The sequence below is a fragment of the Lygodium microphyllum genome, chromosome 19 (assembly GCF_053477565.2).
Source record: "Lygodium microphyllum isolate KBCC chromosome 19, Lygodium_microphyllum_v1.1.10, whole genome shotgun sequence".
Taxonomy (NCBI): Eukaryota; Viridiplantae; Streptophyta; class Polypodiopsida; order Schizaeales; family Lygodiaceae; genus Lygodium; species Lygodium microphyllum.
Genome location: NC_141153.1, coordinates 115,618,352 through 115,631,222, shown reverse-complemented (window position 1 = coordinate 115,631,222; position 12,871 = coordinate 115,618,352).

Below are 12,871 nucleotides of genomic sequence, written 5' to 3'. Positions count from 1 at the left end.
AAGATCATTCAAAGGAAATGAATAGCAAGGGTGCTAACCTAGAGTCTAGGTTACAATAATCTTGATTTACGCTGTTTTAGGGGAACGAAATGGGACTGTGCCTTATGGCAGAGAGGTAGAGCCTTGCATCCCTCTCGTTTCCCATTCTCCTTGAACCAAGTGCAGCGTGAATCCGCTTCGGCCTTGGTGTTTTTGCGTAAAGGAGTTCGCTTGGGTTTCGATGCTAGTTGCCGTTTAGGAAATGACCATTAGGGAAAACCCTAATTTAGGTCAGTCCTAAGTGGAAACAGCCAGAATGCTTTTGCTATGGGAAGATGCGGAAAGTCCTAGATCGCAAACCCCGTGACATTCCATGGGAGTGCCGGGCAAAGCTTTCTAGACCTCCTTTCCGATGGACTGCTAAGATGTGTCCTGAAGGGAACAGGTGAACACGTTACAACATACAACAGACAACCCCACCACACGGTCTCGCAGGCTAGGAGCATCTAAAACTCACTTTGCACTAAATGCTTATGATAATTTTGCATTTGTAACCAATATATAGTCCAATGTTCACCTTCCCTTCTCCTCAGAGGGAGATCCCATAACATATAGGCATAATGCCTCGTAATACACACATAGGGAAGCACCTCTCGGTTGATTGCCGCGGCTCCACTATGACTCTCCTACACCTCGGGGATTAGCCCCAAGATGCGTCGCTAACACATATAACATTCGCACAAACTCCACTATTTCATAATTCAGTGTTCTAGGAGATTTTGATTTGCCTCACAAAAATTTACCCAAGGGAAGCACCCGTCTAAATCTACAGCTTAGGTTTCCTGTCCTCTCAACGTTGGTCAAAGTTTATCAATCAATTGCAATGCATTCAAGGAGATACCACGTGGTATGCTTGATGCAAGGTGTATGACGAATGTGCACAACCGTTTTATGATTTAGAAAAAACCAGCCATGTGAGGTGCAGGAAACAACCCTTTCATAAATTTTAACTAAGTGTTACGTACTGCGCTGCTTTAGGGACTAGCACCGGAACATCTGTGCTACTAGTCGCCTATATTTAATTATGGAACGATCCCTAAATGCTATGCACAAATAGGAAAATCAGAATTTGTATCTTTTTAGAAATTACATCGTTGCATAAACTTCTTTCCCCCTTACCGTTTAGGTGTTGCTGCGGTGCATAGATGTAAATGGTTGTTTTGTATCATTTTTGTATGTAAAAAGAAATAAACACGGACTATAACACAAAGGACAAGGACAAATGAGACTTAACCTCATGCTTTAACGTTGCCAAACATTCACGCACATAAATCTTATTTTTTCATATTTTTGAGCTCGAAAACCCCAAATTTTTCTATTTTTACAAATTTTTCCTATTTATTATTAATGGAAAATATGTATTTTTTTATTTATTTGTAGTGGCTTATTATTTTTTCTGAAACTTAACATTTTCTCTGATTTTATCCCATTTCCATTCCCTTTTCCCAACTCAAAACTGGAAAAAACCACTAATTTCCATTAAAAATGACATTTTGTGGGTTTTAAAGAATTAATAACGGTTCTAAATCATTATGGATTCTGAATTTTTGTATTTATAACCCTCAAACATGATGCAAACAAGGTTTGAGCAAAAATTCATCGCATATGAATAACATTTGGACCATGAAACAAAAAAAACAAGCAAATTTCTTCATAAAATTGGAGCATACCGTGTGTCTTGCATGTTGCGGGTTTTTTAATAATTATTCTGAGCAGCCCACAAATGGACTAGCAACCATTCTTCAGTGCTGAACCTCTTTCCTCAACCTCCTCTTCATCTTGAAGAAATCGGATCACAGTCGGACAAGCATTCTTCAGCCCCACTTCTTCTTAATTTCATGCACATTAATAGCCTCTATGCACGAGAGAGAGGGAGGAGAGAGAAAGACTAGTTTTTAATCTCCACAACCAAGCAGCCAATTTAGAAGTGGTCTAGAGCGATGGAGATTGAAGATTAAATGTAGATCAAGCATGTAATTAGTTGGGGGGTTGTTCACAGGCCCCATCTTCCATCTCTCCTCCATTTCGTGGATATGGTGCCCTCTTTGCTAACACGTGAAAAAAACACAAACATACCCCCCCCCCCCCCCCCCCCCCCGATTTTTTTCCAATTTTTGGGCTCCCAAAGGGAGCCCCAAAGGGTCACACTCTTTGGGCTCTCCTAAAGTCCATTTCCACCCTTGGCATTTTAGGCTTCGCCTCTCGAGCACTCCCTTTTCCACGTCCAGCGTCCCATTCTTAGTCTGAAAAATCCTGGGCGTCCATCTTGAAGTCTTCCACTGTTGGGCATCTCCCAAGGTCTTGTCCCGTACATCAAAAAATTATAAAAGTTCACCAATTGTCGTCAAGTGGGTCTTTTAAGCATTTTTGGGGCATTGCATCTTAAAATCGTACTGATTGCCACTGCCGCCTTCGACGAAGTCTATTTTTCCCTAGATATTCGTAAATTTTGGCTATTTTTATGGGCATACCCCTTAGCAACCAGCCTGGCTTTGTACCTTTCCACACTGCCATCTGACTTGCATTTGATTTTGTAGACCCATTTGCAGCCAATGGTCTTTTTTCCTTCAGGCAGTGGCACAAGATCCCATGCCTTATTTTCAGCCAAGGTATTCATTTCTTCATCCATAGCTGCACACCAGTTCTCATTTTCCACTGCTTCAGCATATGTACCTGGTTCTTTGATCTCCATCACTTTTTTCATGTAAGCATAATGCTTTGCAGTGTAGCCACTATATGTCAACCTGTCAACAGGGTATCTAACCCTCTGTGAGCGTCTAAGCTGTGGTGCACTGCTCGATTCCCCTCTCTCATGAGGCAGAATGTACAGGCTTTGCCTTGTGCCAGGCGTATAGATAGTCCGAATACCAAGTTCACTGTCTAAAGTGTCAATAGACTCATATCCAGAAGTCATCCTACCAGGTGTCATCATCCCAAATACATCCTCAGTAACTTTCTCTTTTCCTTTGTCCGCGACATCATATCTTCCCCTCACTAACATACTGGTGTCAGTGGACGGTGAGCTCCTCAATCTCCCTGTCCATGGAGATATTGTTTGACTACTAGGTCCTGTCATAGCAGTGCTCTGTTGCATATCAACTGTAGATACATGAGTGGAAGGCATATCCGATGGCACTGCTGCCGGTGATACATACCAAGAACCCATCTCATAAAAAAAAACATCCCTACTCACCAAGGTCTCCCTGGTAGAGGGGTCATAGCATTTGTATGCCTTCTCTTGCGAATATCCAATGAAGACACATTTATGCGCTTTTGGATCCAGCTTCTTCCTTTTTTCATCTGGAATATGCACATAAGCAAGATAGCCAAAGACTTTCATGTGACTTACATCCGGCTTATAGCCATACAGCTTCTCAAACGGTGTCATCTCATGAATACCTGCAGTGGGAGTCCGATTCAAGATATACATGGCTGTCATAATAGCCTCAGCCCAATAATAGAGTGGCATCTTCTTCTCATTCATCATGGCATGAGCAGCTTCCATCAAGACCCTGTTCTTCCTTTTAGCTACCCCATTTTACTGAGGAGTGTAGCTGTAGGTAAGCTGTCTATGTATGCCATTTTCAGCCAGAAAGTTGTCAAACTCATTTGACACATACTCCCCACCACTATCTGACCTCAAGCAAGAGATATAACAGTCAAATTCCTTTTCAACCTTCTTTTTAAACTGCTGAAAAATAGCAAACACCTCATCCTTTGTCTTTAGAATGTAAACCCAAGTATAGAGACTGTAATCATCAATGAATGTAACATAATACTTTGAGCCTCCCATGGATGCATTATGGGCTGGCCCCCAAACATCAGAGTGCACTAACTGCAACAGACGTGTACTCTGCCTTACATGCCTGACAAATGGCAACCTTGATTGCTTACCAAACTTGCAAGCATCACATACATGACCAATATCTGAATAATGGAACTTGGTTAAACCTATAACAAGCTATTTTTTCTGCATAATTTGCAGCCTTTGCAAATTTACATGCCCCACTCTCTTGTGCCAAATTTCCAAGTCTCCGATAGTGCTAGAACCATGGGCAAACATGGCTGAATTCAGCTCTGGCATGGTAGTATCAAGAGTAAACATACTACCATTCCTGTTGGAAAGGCTTAATATTCCATGTAAGTAAAACAAAGACAACACGCATAAACCAAGAGGTCTATTGCAACCATTGCCTATGCTTGAGGGTTAATGGAGGCACGTCACTATGGACTTCATCACTAGTTTACCTACAATCTAGAAGGGATGGAAAAATATCTATATGGTCGTGGACAAGTTGACAAAAGAAGCTCACTTTATCCCTACAAAGACCAATCGTAAGCATGTCAAGTGGGAGCTATTAACTTGCATCCATTACCAAACTCTTCAATAAAGGAACCATGCTTGTTGAATCTAACCTGCAAGTTCTGCTCCGTCATCTGACCAACAGACAATAGGTTCTTCATAATCGAAGGAACATGCAATACATCATGCAAATTTCTCTTTTTTCCATCATGAACCACAAGAGGCACTTTGCCTTTATGCTCAATGCCATGTTGCGTGTCATCACCTGTATACACATAGCCATTTTTTTCAGCCACCATATTAGTGAACTAATCACCATGAGGAGTCATATGGTTCGATGCCCCTTAATCAATATACCAAACTGCATCCTCAGTGGATTTTTCAGCAACTCTATCTTTTACATACTGCATGGCAAACAATCTATCTCCTAAAGTATCATCTGCCTGACTAGATGTAGCAAAATGGCCATGTTGTTTGCCTTTCTAATTGCCCTGCTTCTTCCAGTAGTCCTTGGCAATATGCCCATAATTTCCATAGTAATGAGAATCCTTATCCTTGTTTGGATTGTCAAATGGATGCTGCTATTGCCAGGAGCCTCTACCTCTAGGGCTTCATGTACGTCTCCCAAGAACAAGGCATCGTATAAACTTCGATTGAAAAGGATTTGGGCAATAGGCCTAAGTCCAAGCAGTCGTAGCTTAGAGCTAGCTCTCTGAAAGTGACATCTAGTCGTCTAATGCAATCAACCACGTTATCCCTTGTATCTTCAGCTAGATCTGAAGCCAGTATCAAAAATTATTTTTGCTCATAGGAGGGTTTAAGGCATGCTGGTGGTTGGGGTTTGATAGCACTAGAACCTTTGACAATGAATAGTTGCAGTTGCGGTTGTTCTTGAGATTGTGGTTGGACCTCTTGGATTAGGGCAAGATCCACAAAAACCGCTTATAGTTCAAGCATTTCAAGCAAGCACTAATGGCTACCTCTCACATAGCCAATGCGCTATCCCTCTCTACGAGTGTAATGAACTTACCTTGATGCCCTATTGAGTTGCTTCCTCTCTCAAGCACTCCGATAGCTCCACTATTCATGATGCAAGATCAAGCATCCGCAAGCCTCTTCCTCCAAGCTCCATCCTCCATTGCCACACACGAGACAAGAGAAGAGAAGAGAAGAGAAGAAGAAGAGAGGAAAAGGTGGAGAGCTTCACCTCCAAGATCCCTTACTCTCACAAGCTCACTCCCTCTCTCAAGCACTCACAAGCAAGCAAGAGAAGAGAAGGAGAGAAGAAGAAGACTCCACCTTGCCACACACCAAAGAATGAGCTCTCATTCATCTTTTAAACTTTATATACAAAGCCCTAAATCTCATTTGGGCGGTCATCCCCTTTTTACATGGTCAACTTAGCCTAGGCCCTTTTTTCCATTGTCCTCCTATCTTCCTAGCTTCCTTCCTACAACCCATCTACCTTTACAATTTGCACAGGTGGGAACCCGACACTCTTAAAATAAACCATGGTGCGCCTTGCGCTCTTTTTCAAAAGCACTAACATGCACTTTTTCTTGTGCATCTTTCTCCTTGATTTAGGAATTTTCTACACTTCTTGTGTTTCCATATTTTTTTTGGTGTGCCTTTGTCTTCCATTTCAGTTTTTCCTTGACCTTGTCCTCTGCTTTAGAGTTTCTCAAAGTCCCACCTTGTTTGTTTAAGGGTTAACATTACCACCCTCCTAGATGAGTGCCAGTCCCATGGCACTTGCTGATGGTGAGAGGAACAATGGTGTTGGGTGGGTGGCTAGGGACTTCTTGAGGTTGTGGACATCCCATGTTGAGGGTGTGTTGGATTGATTTTTGGAACTGGAAGGCTCTTGAGTTTGGAATAAGCCCTAGTTTTGGAGGGATTTATGGATATGTTAGAGGGATTTATGGAACTGAAAGGCCCTGGTGTTTGATATGATCCCTTGTGTTGGAGGGATGGTGAGATGTGGGTCCATCTTTGAAATTCAAAATGGTGTTAGATGGATCCATGCTTGGAGGGTGGCATGTGGACAAATCCATCTTTGAAATTTAAGATGGTGTTAGACAGATCCGAGTCATTTAACCCTCAGTGTCTAAGTTTGCCTATGCTGTTCCAAATGAGATTCTTCATTCACTTTTTGATCATGGCTATCACATCCGCCCCTTGCTTGGTTGTGCTTTGCCTGATGGCACAAGGCCTAGGATGGAGAGTGCATGCTTGGACGATGGGGTCTCTAAAGCTGGTGGTGGGGCTTTTGCTTGTACTTGGAAAGCAAAGAAGGTGCACTACCTAGGGGTGTGTCTGTCTTATCGTGACGTGCATGGTGTTGGTGCTTGTGGGACTGGGAGATGGGTATCTTGGCAAGCCCTCAGTGTCTCCCACACTTGAGAACCCAATTCGTGCATACACGAGGTGCGGTGTGTGTAGCTTAGGGCGACAGGTCTAACCATAGGTGAATGTTACGTCCCTAGGTGTGTCCTGCCCTTGATGTGTCCTAAGCATGAAGTGGGGGACTAAAATGGGGCTAGGGGGTTAGGGACGGAGCCAGCCAACCAAGGCCACCAGACGCACCTAACTTGAGAACCCCTAGGTGCAATGATGGTGATCGTTGTGAAGCTTGCATTTTTTTTAAATAAAAAATTCCTTAAATTTGGAGAAGTAGTACAGGATGACATATTCATTTTCTGGGTTTGTGGGTGTGGAATGGGGAATTTGGGGACTTTAATGATTTGTTAAGGAAGTGGCTACTTAGCATATACCCTTTTTGGCCTATTCTAATGTGGAGAGGTATGGTGGACAAGAATGGATGGCTAAATTTGATAAATTGGTTATCGTTCATGTCCTCAAGAAGGGCAATGCAAAAGGATGGGAGTAAAACAGCGCGCAACATTAGCCGAGTCATGGTACTCTGCCGATTTGGGGGGTTTCTTGAGGAGAGTCCTAAGTAATCTAATAAAGTTACACGCTGTTACAAAGGCCGGGTCTAGGCAAGAGGAGAATTCCATTAGGAAATGGGCCATGGAGTCCCATAGATCTTGTTTCTTAGAAGGCGAGTGCCTCCTCTAGTTTTATGGTGTTGACATTGTAGATCCTTGGAAATTCATATCAGCCATGGATGTCAGTGTCAAAATCTACTCCCATCCTTTGAGGATATGGTAGATAGGTCAAGTCATTCTGTTCGCAGGGTAGGGAGCCACAAAACTACATCCATGCGTCCACGTTGTCGTTCAAAACTCTTCTCCGCCAGTTAGGTTGGGATTCGTAGCCTTTCACCATGTGGGGTACCTCCTCAACCTTATTTTCCCAGTAATCTGGGGACTTTGTCCCCCAAGCTATTGGATTTTTCTCTCTTTTCGTGAGCCATCTTTCACCAAGCCTTTTTCCCATGGTGATTACCTCCGTTACTACTTTGATGGACCCATTGGATATCGGAAGGTGAAGTTAAAGTGTTGGCGACAATTTTCCCACTGCTCCCACACTAACAGCTCTATATTCAAGTTCGTGGGTAAGCAGTCCCTTTCTAGTGAGATGGGCGGTTGTGGAACTGCAAGTGATTGTGCTTAAGCTCTTTTGCGTGCTTGATCTAACATTCTAGCCCTCTTCTTTTTTGCTTCTGCCTTACTTTCCACTGTGGCATCTTGTTCTTGAGGGGGCTCTGGTTGTGGTGAGGCGGGTGGTGGGATATCCACTCCTCATCTTGTTGCTTTTCTTCATAGCTTGACCCTACCCCTTCCTCCTGGAATTGTCGTTCTTGAAGTTCTATGGTGTCAATCTCCTTCAATGTCAAGCCTGCTCCTAACGGCTTCCCTTGCTAAACTTGACTGATCGGGTTGAGGCTTGCATCTTGGACCTAGGAGCACAACCCTTTTTTGATCGCCTTCTGGGCTATTTCTAGTTTCCTTTTAAGCACATCAACTGCCTCCTCCTCCTCAGAGAGTGTGACATCTAAGATTGTGTTGAGGAAGGCATGTTAATGGATTTCAAGGCTAGCTTGAGCAGCGTCTGCCCTACCTTCTGTGCTAATATTCGGCCTTCCTCTGTAAGGGCCAAGCAGCTCACTAGATCCTTCATTTGCTTCTCGCTCTTGGCTTCCCATTCCCTTGCCTTCTTTTTCATTTCTTCCAGGCCTTCGCTTTGCCTTTGTGACAATCCCACTATCACCGACTCTATTAGGCGCCTGATCTTCTCCTCTAGTGTTGCTCATTCCTTCCTTTGTCGTTGTGTTCCACATTCTACTTATTCTCTCTCTTTTTTCCATTCTTCCTACTCTTGCGCTCTCTTTGCTTCTAGCAAGGCGAGCTCTTCCATGCCCTCTTGAAGTTTTCTCACCTGTGCTTTGAGCTCCACCTACTGTAGAACCAAGAGCTTGTATTCCCTTTGCATTGTGACCAGCTCGTGGATTTCTTCCTCCAGACTTTTTAGCCAATGTTCTTCATCGTCTTCCTTGGCCCTTAACTTTGCTTTTAGCGCCTGGATTTCTTTGTGTTGGAAGGTCACTTAGGGGGTCTTTTCTAGCTAGGAGGAATTTGCAATTTCCCTTCCTGTTTCCAGTGTCACCACTGTCGCTCTCTTCTCCTCCTTTGCCCTTTCCAACTGAGTGTAGAGCTCCTTAACATGCTCATCTTGGTCTGTGGCTTGCAGCTCCATGGTGATAGCATCTACCTTTGGTTGCTTGAGTCCCTATTGAGATTTGGCATCTATAGTAGCTGATCTTTTCACTCTTGTAGTTGGGGTTCCCGAACTGGAGGTGGGCATTGGGGTATGTGCCTTATTGACTAAGAATTGTACTCATGCCATGAGGTTGTTGCCATCCACTATGGCTGGGGTGCTTGGCATAAATGTGATGGTTGGAGTAGTGGGCAAGAGGGTAGGCGGGGTTGAGTGGAGCATGGCTTTTCCCTTTCCTTTAGGGATGGGTGGAGGCAAGCCTTCTACCACTTGGGCACTGGTTCCCAGCCTAACCTGCCTAGGCGGGCTCATTGCTGCTAGTTCCTCCTGATTGCACTGTTGCTCAATGAACATGTGCACATCTTGTGCCAGGTCCTCCTCTTCTTTCCTTCTCAAGTCCTCTTATTGTTCTGCAACTCTTTTTGACCCAGCCTTGGCTTTAAGTAGGTCCGCTTCCTCTTTTTTCTTCCTCTCTTCCTCCTGCTTCTTCTTTCATTACCTTCCTTTTAGGCGTCTTCGCCTTTCGTCTGTTGGATTGAGCTTCTTGCTCTCCCTCGTCTTTACTAATCATCCTCTCACTTGATGGTTCTTTGTCATGACAAGGAGGTGACTTCTCAGGCGTTTCACATGATCTCTCTTCTCCGTCTTGTTCCTCTTTTATAGCCTCTCAGATAAGGGTAGTCTTAAGACTCCTCCATACCCTATGAATGTGGCCTTGGCTGAGGGCTTCTTCCTGTCAATTCCCTTTGATACTAGGGATTCTCCACCTACCAGCATACTCCCAAGGGCTAGCATCCTAGTTGATTGATCTATGGTCTTCCTAACATAGTCATTCCAATCCACTTCATGTAGTGAATGCAGTGCCACACTCTCCAGCAGGGGGCATGCTGATTCTATGCATGAGTGAATTGTACCTTAAGCTGGAGAAGAGGGTGTGAATCACCTTTGCTTGCAATTTGATCTCCGTGTTGGGGATGTCATGGATGCTTATGCCATCATTTGTTAAGACACTTTTATTCTTTATCCCCAGCATGGCATAGACTTCTCTTTTGTGTCTCTTCTCCACCTTTGGTTCCAATCCTAGTTCCTTTTCCACTAAGGTCTTGCTGAGCGGGACCTGCACTTGCTTGGTTCCTTCCCTACGTGCCAAGGACACTGTCCCACTCTCCTTGTCAAGGTCATAGAATTCCACACAGCTAGTGTGGTTAGAACTTTCCTCAACTCTTGTCATAAGCCATGGTTTTTCATCATTGCTTTTCCACCTAGCTTTACTGAAAAAAAAGACTTCATGCTTGGTAGATAAACCTATTTTTAGTACATGATTAGAATTTTTTCTTCAACAGTCTAAGTCCATTGCTTTCAAGTTTTATTGTCAATTCCTCAGTCACAAGTTGCTTCATCCTACCATTGAGGTTCCTCATGTCCCGCATGTGTTATATTCCTTTATGGTTCTTGTTATGTATTTTTGTTTGTTTCACCATGCCTCCCCCTCTTGGAATTGAGAAGAATCCTTCCTAGTGTAAGAAGTTGGGAATAAGGATTTAGTGTAAATAACATTGATATTATGCCATGTCACACTGGCATTGGTATAAAAGGAGAGGACATGTAATTTTTCACATCTTTTTGACACATTAATACAATTACATTCTTTCTCTCCCATCTTGCTCACAGCTTCTATGGCTTCTCCCTCTTTCCTGTCTTTCTCTCTCTAAATCTAGTCTTTCTCTCTCCTCATCACTCTTCTTATCTCTCTTCCTGCAGTCTTCTCTCTCCTCTTTCTCTCTCCCTAGTTCTCTCTCTGAAAAGTGGTATCAGAGCATTGGTCTTTGATCCATTCTTTTCTTCTATTTTTAGTCCTATTTTCCTCTATCAAAATCAATTTCAGACAAAAATTGTACAAGACAGTGACTAGTGGAGTGCTGCAGATCATCTACACTTAGTAAGAGACTACATCTGGAGATATCCAAGGTCAATTATGGTGGAGGATGGCTTAAATGGCAAGTCATCATCAAACTTCATGCAAAATTGGAGGTAATTAGGGTAAAGAAGAGTTAACCGAGCTTAGTTTGGGAATAAACTGTGGTTACTTTAAAAAGAGGGAGTTCTCATTTCCCTTTCCTAGAGTTTCCTGTAGGTTTCATGGAGGTTCAGCATCAAGATCTGCTCATTTGTCTCAAACCTCTGATCTTATTGGCCAAGAACCTCCTCGAATAGATCCCTCACTTCATTACCTTTAGAATGAGCACAAGATCAGCTTGGCTCAGCTATGGAGCCAGGAACATCCCTAAAAATGGCGACGCAATTTTCGAGCTGATTCCAGCCTGCTCTCTGTTTTGGATGCTTCCTCCTCAGGCCTTGGCACTCTCCCTGATCCTTGGCAAGCATAAATCATCAGTTAAATGGAAACATTCAGCCCCATTCAAGGTTCTTCAGCTTCTTCCTAAACCCTAGGTGAACAGTCCATGGCAGCCATGAAAGCTTCAGCCCGAGCTTCCATTTTCAACAATTTCTTGAAGATTCTTCATCCTTTTAGCCCGTGGGATCATCTCAGCAAAGATTCTTCAACAAATTGCAAGCATTAAGCATGAAATGGTCAAAGATTGAAGCTCAAGAGCTTCCATGGAGCAAAAATTTGGGGGAAACGGGTTTAATGCCTCAATTTCAAGCATTTGAAGCTTCAAGATTGTTCTTAAGTACTGAATACACAAGCCTTGGGGATTATTTTACCAACATTGGACAATCAGAGGCTCTATCAAGCATATGAAGATTGATCAACTGTATGTGTATGTGCTCTTTTCCGTGCACTGTGTGAAGTCAGCCTTTTAACTTTTCTCAATTGTGCTTAGAGGGCTGGAATTCAGAGTGAGTAAGAACACAAGTGCCTAAATGAATCTATCAATCTCATCGTGGGTTTAGCCTGATAGGCTTGTATGCTCGTTGTCCCTTTTGGTTTATAGGGTTCTCTACTACTCTCTTTGCCCTATCACGATTCGATGGTGCCCTAAGACTCCATGACGTTGTTGTTGGGCTAAATCGCTAGATGGTTGACTAGCGTCACTTCTGTGCTCGCGTCTCATTGATCCCTTTGTTCCTTATGCCAGAAAGGATTCTCTAGCATGTGTGTGGTCTTGTGATGTTTGGACGCCCGGTGTGTAGGTGGTCTGGTTTAATGTTCCAAAGATTCTAAAAATTCAGACTCATCCCAAACATGTCTTAATTGCAGGGGCCAAATGTCTGATTCAGCCCCCGTCTAAATAGCTGAGGGCCAAAAATAAAGGGCCAAATGCAATTGGTTTTGAATGTCAAATTTGGACAATCCGAATGTAGTTGTCCGAGGGCCGAATGGTAGAACGGCCAAGGGCCGAGTCAAGCGGGCTGAGGTCCTGGGCCAATGTTCAAATGGTGAATTCAGGCAAACTTTGTCCGAGTGGGGTTGGGCAGAGTAAGCAGGGCCGAGGGCCAAATTTTTTAGTATCTGAGTCAAGTGGGCCAAATGGCCAAACGGGTGAGGGTGAAGTCAAGTGGGCCAAGGGCCGATTCTGGGACTTGACTTAGAATTTATGTTTCTCTGATGGGCCAAACGCGATGCGTTTCTTACCGAGCTTGCACAAAATTCACTGCGCCAAGTGATTCAAGCCTTCGCGTTCCTTGAATACCTCAAGATCCTAACTACACATGCAAGGGAAGGTGTGGGAATACCTCTAGTGGGCAATGAACTCGTTGGTGATGAGATTGAAACAAGTCCATGCAATGAAGCTCTCTCACTCTCTCTCTTAGGCAACTAGGGTTTCAAATGAGCTTCTCCTTGTTCTCCTCGCTAGTAAACCCCTCCTCTACAAAGTTCTT